Genomic DNA, 19,047 nt, shown 5'->3' with positions numbered 1-19,047 from the left:
CAGAATACGTTTCGCATATCGAGCATTTACTAGATAAGTGGTATTCTTTGGACTCTTTGATCCTCAGCTCTGCACAATCGGGTGATTATCAGTTGTTCAGCCACGATATCACCCGCTGTTCCTACGTATTTGTGATGCGTGCAGCGAGAACTTCGCTCGTGTGATTCGAAACCCCCATATCTTGGTTTTAACCTTTGTCATTTTCGTATTCTGTTCTCGTTTTTTTTATTATTGTTTTTATCATTATTCGTAACTATTATTGATGACCGGGCGACAAATACAGCCTTGCGGCCTTTGTCAATGGCCCTCTGAAGCGTTAGAGGGCGCTTCAACGAGATGCGGGTATCATCAACAATCAGCGCAATCATGTTTAAACATGATTGACAAACAACACAGATCGACAACGGGTGGCTGCGTGACAATTTGTGGGGTGAGTCGGCGTCTCGTTGTCATAGCCACGGTGCGCACTACGACCTTTGCAGACGGCATCGTCATTCTGCAACAATAATCGGCTGTCCCTTGAAACAGCTCCGTTGCTGTCTCTGCTCTATGCTGGTGACGTTAAGCATATTTAACGTCGCGCAACGTAGACGACGCAACGATGTCTTCGAAATCGTTTGCTGTCGGCGATATTTTTGAGAATTCAGAAAAACTATACCGAAGACCAGTAGTAGATCGCTGATGTCGCGGTTTCAGATCATTCATTTTGGGCTGAGACCCGCGTGTTGACCGCAGAATCAAACCAATTTGCATTCGGTATCAATTCGTTCCTCGGATGTTGTTGTTTACTCTCCGACAAAGTGAAAAATGTGATAGGGAGAAAAAGGACAAAGGATAACGCACGTAAATCTATAGTCTATCATAATATTAGATTCGTAGTTGCGTTTATCGTTATATCTGAATCTGCAGACCCGCGCACAAAGGACAAACAATGATCGTGCTTGTATTGGTAAGTACTTAGTGCCTATTGGCCGTCGGTAATAGTGTGAAACGTACGCAAGCGTATAGCTGTGTGTTCGGCTCACATTAGATACAACGAGCGAGTCTACACTGATGTGACTAGTTAATTTTTTGGATAAATAAAAATGGATAGGATAGATGACCGAAGAGTGTAACGTTGAGATCTTTTAAACTGAACTATGGGAAAGAAGCCTAACACGCCAACATAGCAATATCATTCTTCGACTATTTAATTAATTAATTACTAACTTATTAATTAAATGAAAATAGCTCTCCCAACAGACTTTATGTAGATAGTAAAAAAAAAAAAAAATTAAAAAAAAAAACATTTGTACCAGTGCATTTTCTCAATAATTAATGAATTATCTAAAACGAAAGGTAGCGAAATTCATGGAAACTTAGAATATCTTCATTGTACCAATGAAGTTATCCACGTATCATATCAAGCGTGTACTTTTAGGGCAACGTTGCCAATATAAGTCTTCCCCTTCCTTTTTTTATATAGATGTTTCTACATCAATTAAAGCAAACTGAAAGGTAATTAGCAGCACCAGCTAACTGGTAACGTTTCCAAATCAAAATAACATACCAGCAACGGTAGTCTATTTTATTTTCGCGATATAACAACCCATAGCATATTTGCTATAATACTTACAACAGCCCACTGTTATTTTTATGGATTCGAGGACCGCTCAGAACGACTATTGATGTCAGCCATCCCCTATGGTACACCCTGGCGTGCTCGCCAGGAGCGTCTGCAATGAGTAGCCGCATCGAGACGTCATAGGCCGTCAACCACTGTCACGTCCTCATTTCATAGCTTCTATTTAATTCAACTCATCATGATACAACGTTTTTGCGCATCGCACGTCTTTTTGCGATGCTCTGCATTGCCTGATGTTCATTCACCCACAGAAAACAATCACAACGATGATGACGGCGGCAGAGAGGATGAAGATAAACGTGTTATCTTGAAATTATTATTATTACTATCGGACGGAACGAGGAACGAGTAAGAAGCTGCTGTTATTCTTGCACGTGCTGTGTATCATGTGCTTGCTACTGTAGCACCGCAGAAGGCTCTTCTGGTGTACATATGTATCTGTGCAGTATATATGTGTATGTCAAAGATGATTGTTGTAAAGCTAGTGTTTCCAATTTAGCTACGTCAACTACTACTCCAATCACTAGCATTGTTTATCTCTTCCAGTGTTCTTATCTTTGTCACTATTGCTCATACGAACACATTTCTATATAACGTTGACCCTGCGTGTTCCTTCCGCGCTGCACTTTTGTCTCCTGTGGAACGACGGCCCAATACCATAGTGGTTGTATTACTACTACTACTACTACTACTACTACTACTACTACTACTACTACTACTACTACTACTACTACTACAAATAGCAGCTGAACCGCTGGGTTATTTTGGATACCTTTATCCAATGCGCATATAATCATGCTATCTGATATTGACTGTGCCGGTCTTACTGATGATACTGTTATTGCTCTTCGATGTAACTCGGCCTCCCATGTAATATCTACAGAAAGATTCGTTCATCCGAAAAGCGCGAACATGCGCAGCTTTCACATTAGACAACATCCACTTGGACAGGCGGAGTGTCGATCTGCTACGGCAGAAGCAACAGACAGACGCGTCTCTGAAAGCGGTCACGTATCGCAACGGCCAATGATGTTGCCGATGCTGTTGCTAATGATGATTATTATTATTATGATCCTGACGCTGGTCCTGCTGTTGTTCCTAGCAGTGGCAGACAAAGCCGACGGTATAGGCGCGATGGCCTGCCTGTCGTAACATTTGTCCAATCGAATATGATTGCACATCTGCTGAAGAAGGAGAAAAGGGAATCAGTCTGTTGTAGCAGAAAAACAGTCGACCATCATATTTTGTCCAGTGTCGTCAATTTGTCCATCTTCGTCTGCCCATGTACCTCCATCAACCTTAACCATGCACTGCTCGTATCCGCTGTTTTCGTATCGCTATATTTAAATACACGCTCGCGCCACTTTACTGCAGTGCATTACGCGAATTCCGTCTTGCGGCGTTTCGTACCGACAACATATCGCAGACGTTCGATGCATATTTTCGCATTTTTTTCTCCCCTTCTCTCTTTTTCTGTTTCTGTCCCAGTGGGAATGACGCATTCCGCGACCACCCCGCCCGCCCCTTCCTCCCCCAGCCATTCATCTAGCGTATTTTATCCATTCCTGGGATCTCAATGTGAATCAATCGATCAGTGACTTCAGCTCTTGGGTCACTATAATGATCCGGGGGATGTTTCATGTTCGATGAGGTGACATTAACTATCTTCATTATCTACTGCTCTTTGAGCAGTAGCAGCAGTGGCGGCAACACAATAAGTCACTTTATCATCACTGCCCTTACCCTCTATTATCAACATGGTCATCACCGACCTCGCGTCATGAAAGTCATCAGTCTTTCTTAAAGTGACGCTGAATTATCTATATATATACACGTTTGTATGCATGGATGCAGCACGTACGTACGTACGTCTGTGAGTACATTTATGTGGAAGAGCTTTTCGTCGGACGACGATTGCAACACATTTACAAGCATGTAAACTCTATCGATTTCGTATTTCGTCTTGAGTTAGCTAGACGCTCAGTCAGTCGGTCACCCACCATATATCTGTAAATAGTACATACAGATAGGGACACATACGTCTGTATATAAATGGCCGTGTGTAAATGTGACTGTCCATAGAGACTTTGCCGGTCTGGGATTATTCATCGCTTACCATTTTTGAGTAGCCGGAATACTGCGTGCAAAAAGATACCAGATCGGCCCACTCCAACACACGATCAATCTGGTCAGCATGGCCGGCGTCTTCCGTCTAATCGTGAAAGGAGTCAAATATACAAGAAAGTGACGGGCTGTCTGGCTTTGCCTGGTATCAGTGCTTTGTCCAATGCCGGATCGTATCAGGCCTCAGCGATTTGGCATCAAATGAGCCCAGCATCATTGAGGTTCTGGGCAAGCTTTCAAGCACTATCGCCGTCACCATGAGATTTGTTGCCGCCACAGTCGATTTGACGCTGTTTGATGGCGAGCAGAAGTGGCCAAATCACTGCAGATAAATATAAATCGAGGTTCACTGAAGAAACTGTAAAAAGAAATGAGTTAATGAGCTTATATATAGATAGCTCTCTGGAGGAGGTCAGGAATTGGACCGGGATAAAGAACAGTCACGGAGACATGAACAGTTCCGCTCATTCATTATGGCAGAAGCAATGATAACTAGCTATTTTAGCAAATAGAACAGGCCAGACGTGGATTATAGCAGCACGTCACTAGTTATATTAACTACGCGAAGCTCTAAGGCAAGATGTGACAACCTAGGTGACGATCATTTGAAAAAAATTAACGCCTGTTACAAATAGTCAGGTAGAGATGATTTGTGGTCTGTTTGATGCAAGCATGGTGGAAACTGTCGAGGTTTTCATTTCGTAAGTCAGTGCATTAATTTGTCACATCGATCGAAAAATATTTTTTTTTTTCGATAATTTTTTTAAAATTTCGAAATAATTCGATCTGGATCGCCGTTGTTATACGCATCTTTATTTTTCTCGTGACTGTTACATTTGTTGACCGTGTATGTACAGGTCTGCTGTGTTTCATATGTGTTGCTCGCCAATTGAGAGGTGATATCTAAGCTCTATTTTAATACTATATCAGGTAATGGTCAATTGGCATAAGAATTCTTTGAAGTTTTCTAGTCGTGTGATTATTATGTGTTTTCTTTGTGTTATATCAGCTGGATATTAAGAGAAAGTTGGGCGCGGTTAATTTTCGAAATACGCTACCGTCTCACAGGAACGAAAATTCATCCGTTGATCGTCAGGTGGCACACAATACAATCCCGTATTGGTCAAAAGTAGCACCATCGCCGCTACCGCGATCAGTAGCCCGTTCAACAGATCTCTACTTATTTTTTGCGACGATCAAGCGAGCATTAAGTTGCCTCATTTATGACAGAATAAAGGGCTAACCAGTTTAACATTGCCACGGCTACCATGTTTGGAGCAAAATAAGTAATGAAAACCGGTTTCCAGATAAATATTCCTGATAATATTTACCCAACATTTAGTTTTTTCTGAAAGATTGTTATCACATGTTTAGTCGTCATTGCCCCCGATTACGGCCGTCAGCATTTTCGCGGAACGGTTGACTAACTGTTCGCGCGGATTGTCAGCTTAAGTCAGGTAAGTTAGCGTGTCTCCAATTAAACAGACGAGCGAGAGATAAGGAATCTAACTTATGGTATCTCTTCTAGACATGATTACTTTAGTATATATTTTTTAGCTGGCTTACCTGGCCTAGCAGTTGCAAGTATTTAAAAGTCGTTTAGAAGTTAATTGTGACTAAGTGCTCAAGTTTCTCGAGAAACAAACACTTCATAAACGGGTCCTACTTTCCAACGTATCTATTACGCAGACTCTGTTATACTAAATGTAGGTTTTTTTTTTAGTCTATCCTTAATGATCTTAGTACGACTATGGTTCTGCTGGTTTAAGTAGTTCCCTGGAACGACGGCATTTCTTTTGGGGCTTTCAATAGCGTATGATCGCGTTTCGGTTCTCGTGCTTATGGCTTATATGCAGTCGACCTTGACATTAGAAGCCAATATTTAGCTCTGAAGAATGGACAAGGTGCCGATGTGTACTTCTTTTGCCTGAAGTCCAATTAGGGCAGTAACAGAACACTGGGTGCAATAATATGTCCTAAGGAAAATTCAAAGCATATAGTCGTCAACTTCAGTACGGAAACCTTCTCTGCGCGTGCACATCTTAGTCTGTGACGGTATCTGGTAGTGGCGGCTGAACTTACGGTTGTTTATCTATTTACGTGTGAAGCATATACCTACAAATCATGGGTGTAATGTAATTTGATTAATTCAGTCAGTGTCGACTTTTTAGGGCCGTATTCACTTATCTGTTTATGTTTCGTATGTTGTTGTGGTTATTGTTTTGTTGTCTCCCTTCCTGTAACGTCAAGAGCAGCCATCTGCGGCGCTGCTTCAGAGAAGACAGGTGCACAGGAAGACTCATCAGAGCAGAACAACGAATGGCAAAGCGTACGTCGACATCTTTAAACCCCAACTTTGCACGACGCTTGCCTTCGACTAATGCTGGCGATGTTGGTTGGTGTTACGGTTTTCGGATAATTTCATTGCGGTCGCTTTTCGAAATAAGTTTGTATAAACATACATCCGTATGGACAAGTACTGCATATGTGTACACGTATATATCTGGTAAATGGCTTCGCGTTTACCTCAGTCGACAACAATGTGTATTGTCCATCGTCACGGCTGTGTCAGTATAGTGCTTTTGTACATAAGCGTGCAACGTAAAGTGACATGCCGGACCAGCATTAAAAGCTAAGACTTGTAAGCGCCAGTGCTTATCGCCAGATGCTCGTTCTACGCATCGCTGATGTCTGTGTCTGATTCAGTTTTGCGGCTCTCGTTAACAGAAACATTTGACGTTCAATATGTCTATTTGTTGATCAGAGTTCTGACTCAGAGAAATCGTGCATCATCATTATCAATAGCACTACAAGTGGTAGCGACGCGTCATTTTATAGTTTCTTGCTTCAACACCCTATAGACGCGGTTAAACCTACGGTTACTAGCGGCTTATCTAGCAGTCATTACTCCAGGTAGCTAGATGTAGAACAAGCGACGATTGCGAGGTAATCCATCTCGGATGCTGCTGCTGCCATTACTGATAGTACTGCATTGTACATTATCACATTTAAATATGATACATGCTATATATATATATATATATATAGCATATATGATCGTAATACATAAACTCTCGTCATAACGAGGCGAAATACACAATGGGGAATTGGCTTTGAGTACGACGCTGACGTTGGCCAACGACCGCGCGTTACTTCACTTTGGACGCATTACAAATTCAAAAACACTGTATCAGAGTATCTTCGGCTTGAACTTCGTTAACAATTGCTGCCTACGGAATATCCCTGTTACGGCTGTTAATTCCGTTGGCCATTCATTCTACCGTGCATTTAACATATTGAAACAATTAAAACTGTACATTGTTATTGTAGTTGTAGAAGTATCTTAATATTGTACTGCATTAGATGGATCGGTTCGACCGTTGCGGGAGCTCTATTGGGGCGTAGTCCTTGCTTCCGGACAGGTACATACTTTTTGTCGAACTCACCGAAACTGCGACAAAACCCTCAGCGGCAATCGAACGATGGACAACTCATTCTATGTATTGGATAATCGAACGTACGTATCAACGGCACAGTTTGTCGTAGACACATACGTATTTTGTGTATATTGCAAAATTTACTTTGTCATCGTGGCCAGCTCACGCTTGTTGTTCTTGTTCGTAACGAGACAGCTATTATCAGCCATGGAAAAAAAAACTCCGTCGTCCCGACGACAGCGTAGCGGCGGCCGGTAGTTGACAAGGTCACGTTTGCGGTAATAGCAACAGCATCGGCTCCCGTTCCTGATGCCGCTTTTCGAATACCATCCTTGATAGCCGGTATAAGTAAATAAATTTTCGGCTCACTTGAAAAATATGGACGACTTATTACGGCACTCCCAGCCAATCATCTTCGCCACCTCAAGCCGCCACTGTCGTTATCGGCCCCTAACAACTGGGGGGGGATAGCAATCGTCCGTATGTCCATCCGTCGTATGTACTTCGGCGGGTTCGCTCGTGTGTCGAGATGGATACTCGATAAAGTTAACTGGTGAAATTTTCCCACAATTGACGTAAACCGTATGTTTTTTATTTTCTGCATAAACATCGTTTGCGCTTGAAGATGCCTCGTAAGAAACGTCATAAAAACGGTTAGGGCGTACACGACTAGACGATCGCTGATCGAATAGAGAAGCTGAGTATACATTCAAGCAGTCTGAGGACTTCAGTACGCCATGTGAAGTTGCCAATAATAACAATTACTACGATAAACGTAAAGCATATTAGAAAAGACTTTTCCCCATTTATTTCCTCAGCATGAGCATACTTGAAGCGACCTTCAATTTCCCGACTTTTGCGAGCACTAACGGACCTATTCGATCTATATCTGAACCTGTAAATGAAAGTTGAGCTTAATCGGAATCGCGTTAACAATAGAGCCCTGCCAGAACGACCATTGTATACGCATGGATGCATATATATATATATATAAAAAAGTGACCAAAATACTTTTCGTATCATGTTGTGTGTATTTATCATATCGTGTCCTGCCTTTGTGACCACGCGCGTTTTATTCTAGTACCAATATCATAACTACGTTTTTTGGATGTTAATTATGCCGGGCTGGGTAGGCGAGCTTGCCGTTGGAGGGCGCTCGACGAAATGATCTTTTTCGGGGATGCCATTATCATTGGTCAGCGTATTTATTATCATTATCATCATTGTCAGAATCGGCAATGCCACCATAACACAACTGCGCATCTGTGTTATGATGGGGCATTGTGATGGGCCAGCGAGCGTGTACGAAGTTGTCGATTTGCTATTGGTTTGTTAAACGATTGGCTGACTGACAGGCTATTGCTGCGATCGCTTCTCGTGACGTCGCTGCGGAAGATTGTTTTAGCCGCTATGTTAGCTCTGGTTATGAGAGCGCCATTATGATCGTTGTTGCTGTCAATCGCGTTTGATCGTTAGCTACTTACTGGCTTGCGGCTAGCTGGCTGACGACTGATAACCGGACGAGCAGAGATAGACCAACTGTACGAAAGCAGAGAATGACTGATACCCTCCCCCTCCCTTCGTTTGTTATCCCTTCTTCCCCCCGCTGTTCTACAGCCAAACCTCTTGTCTCCTCCGTGGCACTATTTCGACGAGTGGTTTCTAATAAGCGGGCGATGACCGTAGTAATAGCAACGAAAACTCCTAACAACAACGACGACGTCAATTGCCTGTCAGATTGATGGTGACTCGTTGATCTTGTCCATCGTGTAGGTATCTTTACTTGGAGTTATCATTTATTGAGGAACAACGGGATAATAGGTCTCACCGGTCGAAGAAATGAGTGACGGGTTGACAGGCCAGCCGACCAAAAGCCAACAGCAACAACGATGACAAAAATGAAAAGGCGGTCCATGAGGACCCTCCCTGCCTTGTGTGTACGGGCCTACACATCTTTATGTGCGTGCCTGTCTGTGTGTATGTGGCCGTCCAGCTCTTTATCTGTTAACGTACGTGCAACGGTGAATCAATTGCAGGTGCACGAATTTCTCAGGTCTTATTGATTGGAGATTGCTACAGGTCGAATGAAAATAACTATTTCGTACGATTTCCTGAAAGAACCAATATAGTTAGCGCTCGTTATTTATGTCACGCGCGTTATCTTCATGCTTTGTTATTCGATCTTTTCCGGCTAGATCAAGCGGTGGTTAGCGGAAATGACAGTGAAAGACGACAAATACTGTCCCCGATCATCGCGCTCCTTGGCTTTGCCTACCGTCTGTCAAATATCAACCACTTGTCTCATCGCTACGCCATAGCGTGTCATCCCATCGCTCAGACGCTTTGACAGGAGACGCGAGCGCCACCAACGGACGGAAAAGGAATTAGTTCGGCGACGTGGGCAAACAGCCAGCAACAACCAGTTTCAGGGTAAACCCGCCTCGGCTGTAACCAGGAATTATGTTCCCGCCTCAAAACTCTTCTCACACACACCAGACATACAGATAACATAACGCCTCGCTCTTTAAGACGAATGTGCACGCCCACGATGGCGTCGCCCGTGCAGTCCCTACAGTCAACGTAAAAAACAGACACGAAGGGTTTGTTGGGGCGCTGTTTCAACTGTTGAGAACTAATAGTTGCTGAGTATGCAGTATTTCGCTGAGAATCACCCAAGACTTTGCGCAGGTCTGACTATTGGCAACGGACTGAAAGAATGGCAGAATCTGAAAAAGAAAAAAGGGACTGTACCGTAGTAGCTAAAGCGAACGCAACAAATCAAGATGAAGAAATGTCGTGCATTATTTTATATTTATAGCAAACTAATCTTGACGGTCGCTTGTCAAATACTCAACCCCCACAGGAAGAGATGTTTTCCTCTGACTTCTTCAGCAACGGCAGAGTTATAGGGATTCGTTATAACAAATGGACCACAATCATCTTGACGTGTCACGAATCAGATGGCTTCGGCATCTTTTCACTCAGCCAGTAACGACGAAGCAATTCGTAAATCTGTAGAACACATTAACTGATCATATATATATATATATATATATATATATATATATGTAAAGATATAATAATGTAGGATATATAGTTAGAAAAATCAAGTAACAGACCTGTTTCTTGTATAGGTGCGCACAGTTCCAATACATTCATCGCCATCGGCTATGTACCGTCGCCAGTGTGATGGCAAGCTGAGATTTCTCGCGAGACCTTGAAGTGTAAGGCGTTATTGGCCGCCGTTATTCTTGTCTGTCTGTCCAGCCAGAAATGTCGAGTGCTCGTTGTTATTGCTGCCTGCGATGGCTGTTGTTGTTTCTTTCGTTCTGTGGCCTGTGGTTGTTTGCCCCTCCTCGCTTGTATGCGTCCGCTGCTGTTATCCCCTGGCCTTTTAATATTATTAATTTATATAAAAGCCTATATTTTTGTCGCTGCCTTCTCTAATGATTGGCTTTGCGTCGTGTCGCCGCTTCACAAATACAATAAATATATGCTTTGCCTGGAACGTCGTTCTGCTATTTACGTATCGACCAGCGAAACAGTATCTAATATTTCTACTTGAAATGTCGAATCAACGACAAACGAAGTTGTCCTTTACCACCGGTTTCGTCACTGGTTAAATCCGGGAATCGGCGAACCACAGTCGGCGATTGTGCTCTCGCCCTGTTAACGAACTCCCTGCCACTAAAAGCGCACGCCAATCATGACAGCGACACTGCACAGGAACGTCAAGCTGCAGCACAACACGATCAGTACCAGCCGTCAACGTAGTAGGCAGAAATCAGCACTTGACTATATTGCCTTCCAGTTTTCGGCTAAATGGAATCGTGCAGCGTTGTCGTCGTGGACGTTTGGCGGGCCGCGCGTTGCGCGAAGCCATACCGATACCGCTGTCGCTATGGCCGCCGTCGCTGAAGCTGGCACCATTGTTGTTGCCACTGTACCACCATTAGCGCATATACTAGCCGCTGCTGTCGGTACCGCTTGCTGCCTGGCGTCAGGTGGCCATATACTATATATCTAGCTTTGCCTTTAAGCTAGTTCGACAAATATAGAATGGATTTGAGATAGTGGAACGGTAGCGATATTCTTGTTGTTTAGCAAACGGTTCGCTAGCTACAGTAGCGTGGGGTAATTTTTCTCATGTCGCTGATCGACTACGCCACTTGATATAACGACGACTCAAGGGGCTAATTGCTGGCCTGATGTCATCTATCCGGCTCCGGCTCAAAGAACAAAACAACATCGCCGTGTGCACGTAGTGCTTTCGCTCGGCGGCGGCAGTGTTCATGTATTTCAAACCGATACCTCAAGCGAAGGCGTTATGTATATCATTTAAGGTTCGACTCAAGCGACTTTGTCCAACGCCACCGTATCGTTAGTGGCGCGACGTGCTACCCAAGTGGGGCTCGTAAAGCCGCGTCAGCTCGTTAGAATACCTGCTGTTTGTTTTCGTTAGTTAGTTAGCTGGCCATGCAGGGTACTTAGGGTAATTATTCAAAGGCGAGAAAAGAACGAATGATGTGAACCGGCGCATAGCAGGATTATTGACGTGAACCAGCGTCTGCAGGTGAAGGAGAACTGTCGAGGAAAAGAAAAATCTTCCGTCAGAAACTGTTGACGTTATTTTTCTGCAGGGGACATTATTGATCTCGTTCGCAACAGCTAACGGCTTTACCCTGTTAGTGATTATCTCATTCGTTTGGTTCTGCGTCCTGTCGCCGCTTCACAAATACAATAAATATACATATATATATATATATATATATATATATAATAATAATAGCTTCTATGACATCCTGTGTAATTGTTTAAAAAAAATTGCGAACCGACTTAGATTTTTGGACTCTTATTATTTAATATATTGTAGATGTCGGCCTAATCATAAGTAGAGTTGGCCTGACCATGAATAAAGTAGCCGCGAAAAAGAGTTCTACAACAACATTGATTAACAGGAATATCCATATTTAAGTTTGGCGAACGATGCCGAGACTTAGTAGGTAGTAGCTTTACAACGGTCTGTAGCTTGGAAACCTCATGCGTTATCCGAAGGAAACGACCCGAGAGCATCTAGGCACTACATATGGCTTTTCGCCGATAACGGCAGGTTATTCATAAACCCTTTAGTCGGCAGCATCTTGCTTCGTAGAGCAACATGTTGTTCTCATCGTGTTACAAGTCTGACAATGGCGATGTCTGATCATTAAACTTAACTTTAACCGAGTGGAGCCGAAGAGTTCATTTCGGCTGACCAAAGGAAGCGCGTAAGGGACAAGCTTATGTCATATGAGAATCAAGTTCACGAGAATGGATAGACACGTTTGGTCTAGCAGATATAGAAGATGATTTCGTAACAGTGCGCAAAAGAGTCTGCCCCTTTTTCTTCTGCAATCATCTTCCCGTTAAAGCACATTTCTCCATGCGTTTCTTTCGCTCTCTCTCCCTCTCTGTTTCGTCCTTCAGTACAGATAGGAAAGCAATTCAACTGGCTTCCTGACTCTGCTTGGTCCTGCCTAACCTCAGACTATCATGGGCTCTAGTGGCCCCCGATCAAGAAGACCCCCTCTGACTAAAACACGACCGTTCCCATGAATCGTCGTGTCGTTGCTCTGCCACTCGACCAATCGGTGACGTGGGATGCGCAAGAAGATCGTGCGGGCAAAGAAGTTGAATGTGGGGTGTATTTGCGGGGCGTACAGAAAGTGGGGGTCATCTGGGAAAGGAAGGAGAGTCAACGGTGCTTTTTTCACTCGTTTTCATGCCCTCTTTTGCTAGCCTCCTGCCCTCTTTGTTCCATCGAATTCACTAGAAGCGCCACTACTGTCACCCGTAGGCTGACTGCCCGTCTATGCATGTGCGTGTTGGTATAGTACGAGGGCGGTGAGAGGGACATGTCGTGAGGGTGGGCGATGGTTCAGGCCAACCAACCGACCGACCGACCGAGAGCTGGCCGGCCGTGAGGGTATGGAGGCAATAGTCATAATTCAGACTTTGATCTGCTTATTTATGGCCTGTGTCACCCCAGCGCTTCGTCTCCCTTTTTTCGGCATCGCCTTCTCCTCCAACTCTGCCGCCGCCCCCCACTCTGCTCTGATCTCTGATCGAGGACGCAAGGATGCCATCCCTCTTGCTCTCTGTTCGTTCTCGACACTCGTCTCCGTCGACATCGTTGGTGGCGTGGGCGCCGACAGTGGCAGCACGGCGGTCCGTGATCTCGATCAGTGGCAGTCGCACTTTGCCTCTGTGCAGTGCTACTCCTCAAGATGCGCTCCCAGCAGATCGCTGCCGATTTCTGTCTGTCTACACTGACTTGGGCTGCCCGCTGGTAGTAACAGCAGGAGGAATCGGGGTGGATGTTGGTGGGACGAAGATATTGGGGGAAAGAAATAGGACTGGGGCAAAAAGGCGCAGGACTGCCGGCCGGTCGACCAAACGTCCGCCCGCCCGCCCGCCCGCCCGTTCGAACGAACGACCGATCGACGCAGCAGCAGTGGTGGCTAGACGGACGACAAGCGAGAGAAGCACAGAGGAGTGTTGTCACTGGAGGAGCTCAAAGAAAGATGCAGAAAGGCATCGAAAAGAATCGGCAGTAGCAGCAGAAGCGGCTGAGGAGCGGATTGATCTCCATAAATCTCCACAGGAAAGAACCATTTGAATTTTCCCGCCGTTGCGCTGCGAAGTCACTAGAACGAAGAAGACTTGCCGAGTAGGTTGAAGCGCGCTGAAAGCTGACGCTCCTCAGCAGCTCAGCCGACGCCAGCAACGATGACGGCACACGGGCATCGACTAACGTCAACAACAACAACAACAACAGTAGCAGCCATCCAAAGGTAACAACGGCCTCGGACTCCTTAGGTGCACTAACATGCCACGGCGTTGCGATGGCGATTGTCGCGAACGTTGTCGTTGGGGTCTCAAGACAAGATACGTTTTAGGCTGACAACCAATGTCAGAGTGGTTCGGTGCAACTGTAAAAGCAACAGCAGTAAGTAATCCGAAAGGTAGAACTGCTACTCAAAATGATGGGAATGATTACTACCTTGGTAATACGAGGTCGCAAATAAGCTTTCGCCACTGTTGTCACGCGATGAAAAACACATTACCTACATACGATTCGATATTATCGCCTCATGTATCGGTACTTTATAGTTCCTCTCGACTACAGGTTCTACAAGGAGCTTGGCGTATAGCACAACACTAAACATTCTGTATTTCTTCATGCATATATTATGGCGTAACATACGGAGTATGTGCGCATAGTTGGGCCTGAACCGGCAGCCAGCGTATGCCTACAACTCAGTGGTTCACATTCATTACCTGCACCTGATTTCTAGACCGACTTCGACAATACTTTTTCTAATCATGGCCTGAATTATTTAAATTAACATCTTCCCTGTTTTAATAGCCCATGTGATTATGCTGCCTAAATCACACAAGTGCGCTTAAAGATTCCATTGCTTAATTTGCTAAGTTTACTGCAATTGACTATGACTACCTTGAATTTTATATCCGTTATGCACTGCTTTTCCAACACTGGACAAACTCAGATCAACTCATGAGTTCCTAGCATCGATGGCAGTCAAATACGTCACCACTGCGCCATTACCGTGGATCGCTTGTGCAATTAAACGTGTCCCTTTTCTAACAACAATAAATATATTCCATATAATGACAAAAATTCTGACGGTTTACCGATTGCTAATGTTATCGATTCATCCATACAAATATGAAAGTTGAATTCTACTGGAAACAGCGCGGAGACCGTGTTCCGAGACACTCTAACTTAATCGGTCGCCAGAGTGATCCGTAGCTTTCGATTCCTATAGCTTTTCAGATTCGTAAATGAAGTAGTGCGTCTTTACATCGGGTGCTAGCATAAGTTTTAGTGCAACTTCGATAGACGTTTGCGTCTCCCACAAAGAGACTGCTCTTTTCGTTTACTTTAGACACCATCCTTTCGAGGCGCAATTTGTGTTTCGACCGGTATACATCTGTAGATTTCTTAGCTTTGAACAACGTCGTATACGAGCGTGTCACGACGCAGCCTTTAGTTAGAGGTTTGCTTGGAATTGGGTGAAATAAGGACCAACAGGAGAAGTTGCACAAGTTGGGGAGAGGGGAGCGCTTGGTTGTAGCAATAACATCTAGCAATAGAAGGAAAAGGAGGTTTCGGTGCTAGTGTCCCTGTGCCCCCTCTTTCAAGCCCCGAACCTTCAATCCGGCGTGTCGCAATCACCAACAGTCAGACAGTCTAGCTCCAGCTCAGCGGCTGCTAGTCGAGCCATAAACATGCCTGGGCGATGTCCGCCGATTTATAGTAGTCGGTCGGGCTTCGTTCGTCGGACGACAAGCAGAACAGTGAGCCAACAGTCAGGGCCGGGGCTACCGGCTGCTTTGGACTATACGCGCGGCGGAGCGACTAGGTGACAAGCGAACGGGCGAACGAACAAGCGAGCTGGCGTTCTCCGACGACGAACGCGCGGGATGTTTAATCGCGATATATATCGTCCTAGTCGTACACGTTCTCCTCCACCTTTATCTCGTCCTTCTCTCTTCTGGCACTCCTCCTGATCCCCATTCGTCGTAGCCTTCTCGCGTTCTGTGCCCTCTGGCTGGCCTGCTCCGTCTGTTTCTCTCGCTCTCTCCCATCGCACTCGTAGCAGCATCACCAGTAGCAGCAGCTCTAACCGGCACCATCATTGTCGCCCACTACTCTTTCCCCATTCGCGCTCGCGCGCGACCTGACCTCTTCGCTAAACGATGTGCCGAGCTCTGTCTGTCAAGCAGGCGTCGGCGGCAAAGACGAGCTTCCCATTTTATCGCATCAACATAAACGACGGCCGTTACACAGAGATGTACACACATACACACCGCTTGACATGGACAGACAAACACAGAAAGGCTCCGTGTTGACGATGGTGGTAGCCGAGCACCATGAGCATTAGTCGTCAGATTTGCATCGCATCGTCTGCTCAGCGGAGGCGGTGGCAATGACTGAACTACTGCTACTGCTTGCCGTCGTTCGTTGCCAGCGGACGACGGGAATGACAGGCTGCCCGACAGAGGGATATCGTTTCGCCATCGTCCTGCTAGACCATGTATCTCTCCTGGCAGACGGCACAGCGGGTCTATAAGTGACTCCTGGCAGCAGGAGATAGCTCCCATATGCTTTGCTTCGGTATCAGAGGGCAGCCCGGAGAAAGCGCTGGTGGGGCTCAGATAGGAGGGCAACTAGGCAGCACAAATTTAAATTCTCCCCTCGGCGATGAGCGCGCGATGACCTTAGAACACGATAGAAAAACCGACAAACGGCGTCCACTATTGATGTGCGTTTAACGTCCGGCTCAGTTCAACACGTTGACCAGTTTCATGACCACAACTCTCACATTTATTACCAATAGAGCAAATGTAAAATTTCTGGGACAGGCCCACCGCTGTTAGCTATATCACTAAATAGAGAATGCTCCGGTGCTTGCGATGATCTCTCTAAGAGCTTTATTTTTTCTGTTTTTTCGCATTCATAGATTTTATATAAAACCTTATGTTCGGTGAGAACGATTTTTACTATACGATTTAAAAAGATGTCGTTCAGCCTTAAGAGTCAATGAAGAATTGTTTTCGACAATTGAGCTTTCGACAAACACGACGATGTGCAACCGTCGCCCCTCCTTCGAAATGCTCGTGCTCAATAATTCGATCTCGCTGACCTCGATGTGCCGTTCACGGTAACTGAATTCGCCCACCAGTCATTTGTTGAACTGCGCCATCTTTAGGCATGACCCGATTTATTAGTATTTATTTCTTTTTTATTCCCCACCGATGCGCGTGTGGCCATTGACTGAGTCGAATTGGTGGCCCATGTCGTTATGCCGACGAACTACGGTCAAAGCTTCATTGTGTGTAAGATAGCTAACGGCGTTGATGGGCAGATAGAAGTCGTTAAATTCTACACGGTGGCCCGTTGTCGCTGCGCGGCTGCTGTTGCTCGCCGTTATTCGAATAACAACCTCCTCGAGTCCTGCCACCTTCTCCTCGGCGTCGTCCTTCTGCTGCCGTGTTCGTGTTTGACTCCGTTGTAACAAGTTGTGGTCCGGAACAATATCTTTTTACACACACATACACACAAAAACAGGCTGCATGGTTGTTATGTTTATTCGCTGTTATATGTACGTCGCCTGTTACCGCTGGCATTTGCGAGACCAGCTCTGAAATATAGATGTCTTCTTCTCTATCTTCCCTTTTACTGCTACTAGAGTCCAACTGAGCATTTAGATGCACGAAACATACAACAGTCTAACCATCAAATAGCCAACTATCCGTCGGAGACTACTACCGATTTTTTCTGTGTGGGTTACTGAGCTTAGTGTGCCCCATCTCCGGCGTTAGTGTGATTTGGTCTTCACCAATACTAATCAGGTTGATTTCGTTGAGGTATTTTTTTTGCGTTTTCCGCATACTCGGTATCACGACACCCCTGATACAATAGTAGTAAATGAGATAATTACCAACAACTTCTTAGCATCCTTATTCGATCTATTTAGCCCGGACGCTTACTTTTTCCAATAATCATTATAGTGACAATGGCAAGCAGCAGAACTATTTACGTTAGGTTCCATATGGTTATCAGTGATAATCTTCCATGTACATATCTAAACTTGGCTATACACATGATTATAGTCCTTTCTAACAAACATAAAATTACGCTATTCCTCCTTTTGCGTTTCCCAAGACGAAGACTTATTTCTTGTCCTTTGGAAATCGAGCCTTCGAAGTATTGTAATCCGCCTCTAACGATATATGTATGCATGCTAGCCATAATAGCCGTGATATACATGTGATGTTCGCGCATGCTCCTAACATTGTGTCTGATTGTCTCTCGTATAGAACAATACACGTCTCTGTGCTGTCTGTACTACTAAGAAGATATATATAGGGCGGTATCGTTGTTCTAGGTCGACTATTGTCAGTGGTAGTGGCAGAAAACATCGAATGACTGACATTTATGACCTCTACTCTGCCGGCAGTTGCGTCCCTCCTTCACCCACCCTCGTACCCTTCGCTTGCCTGGCAACATACTGACTAGCACCTCTGCCGACTCCCCCTGAGTGAAGAAGCAGATGGAGCGGATGAAGTTTTCTGCATGTAGCCGGACCAATGCACTTGCGGGCCTGTTGGTGTTGCTACCTTCGCGTTCGACGCTCAAGTGTTCATCGTTAGGATAGGCCAAGTCATAAGCAATATAGCAGCGGCAGTAGTAGCGATCGTTCGACAGAACAGAACCCCTTCAGGAGCCGTCTGATTGACGCCTCACACACTGACAATACATAGGCGACGACGTCACAATGTAGAATAGTTAGTCTCACCCCTCACACGTAACAACGGCTCACATCCATTCGCGGTTAAATCCTGTCCGAAGCTTTCTCTTTCGACAGTGTCCTTTATAAGACTGCATTTAATGGTGGCTCTCAACAGCTATAGAATCATATACGTTAATTCTCCCGGCTTACTACATAGCTTCAAATATAGAATTTTGAGAAATAACACGCAATAGTCGTGAATTTTACTTTTTTTTTTTTTTTTTGCTGCATTTACCTGGCTTCAACGAATTGATCGAATTGATTTGTCGTTTATAGTTCAGTTTATGTTGAAGTTGACGCCGACGGACCATTGAGTATCGATTTAGGCTATAATAATGCACAGCAGGAACCTAAATGGCAGAAGTGTTCCTCTCAGTAGTTTCGTTAGCGATTCTCTTCGAAGAAGAAAATTTTCCGCATGGCAAACTACACCTCTGACGCCTACCGTCTTAAATGTGCACGTTCCCGATGGCAGACCGTCATCTTTAGCTTGTTTCAATGA

At 45.0% G+C, this 19,047-nt stretch overlaps 1 long non-coding RNA gene across 1 annotated transcript in view; it reads left to right on the top strand.

The window, feature by feature from the left end:
- Positions 1-275: 275 nt before the first annotated feature.
- Positions 276-19,047, top strand: part of LOC111259071 (uncharacterized) — a 31,921-nt gene continuing 13,149 nt past the window's right edge. Inside the window, exon 1 of the long non-coding RNA XR_015310426.1 lies at positions 276-949. This is a non-coding gene — a long non-coding RNA (uncharacterized LOC111259071). The remainder of the gene's footprint in view (positions 950-19,047) is intronic.

Source organism: Varroa jacobsoni, unplaced genomic scaffold, assembly GCF_002532875.2.
Source record: "Varroa jacobsoni isolate VJ856 unplaced genomic scaffold, vjacob_1.0 scaffold_290, whole genome shotgun sequence".
NCBI classification, from domain to species: domain Eukaryota; kingdom Metazoa; phylum Arthropoda; class Arachnida; order Mesostigmata; family Varroidae; genus Varroa; species Varroa jacobsoni.
This window is presented reverse-complemented; position numbering and strand designations above follow the sequence as displayed.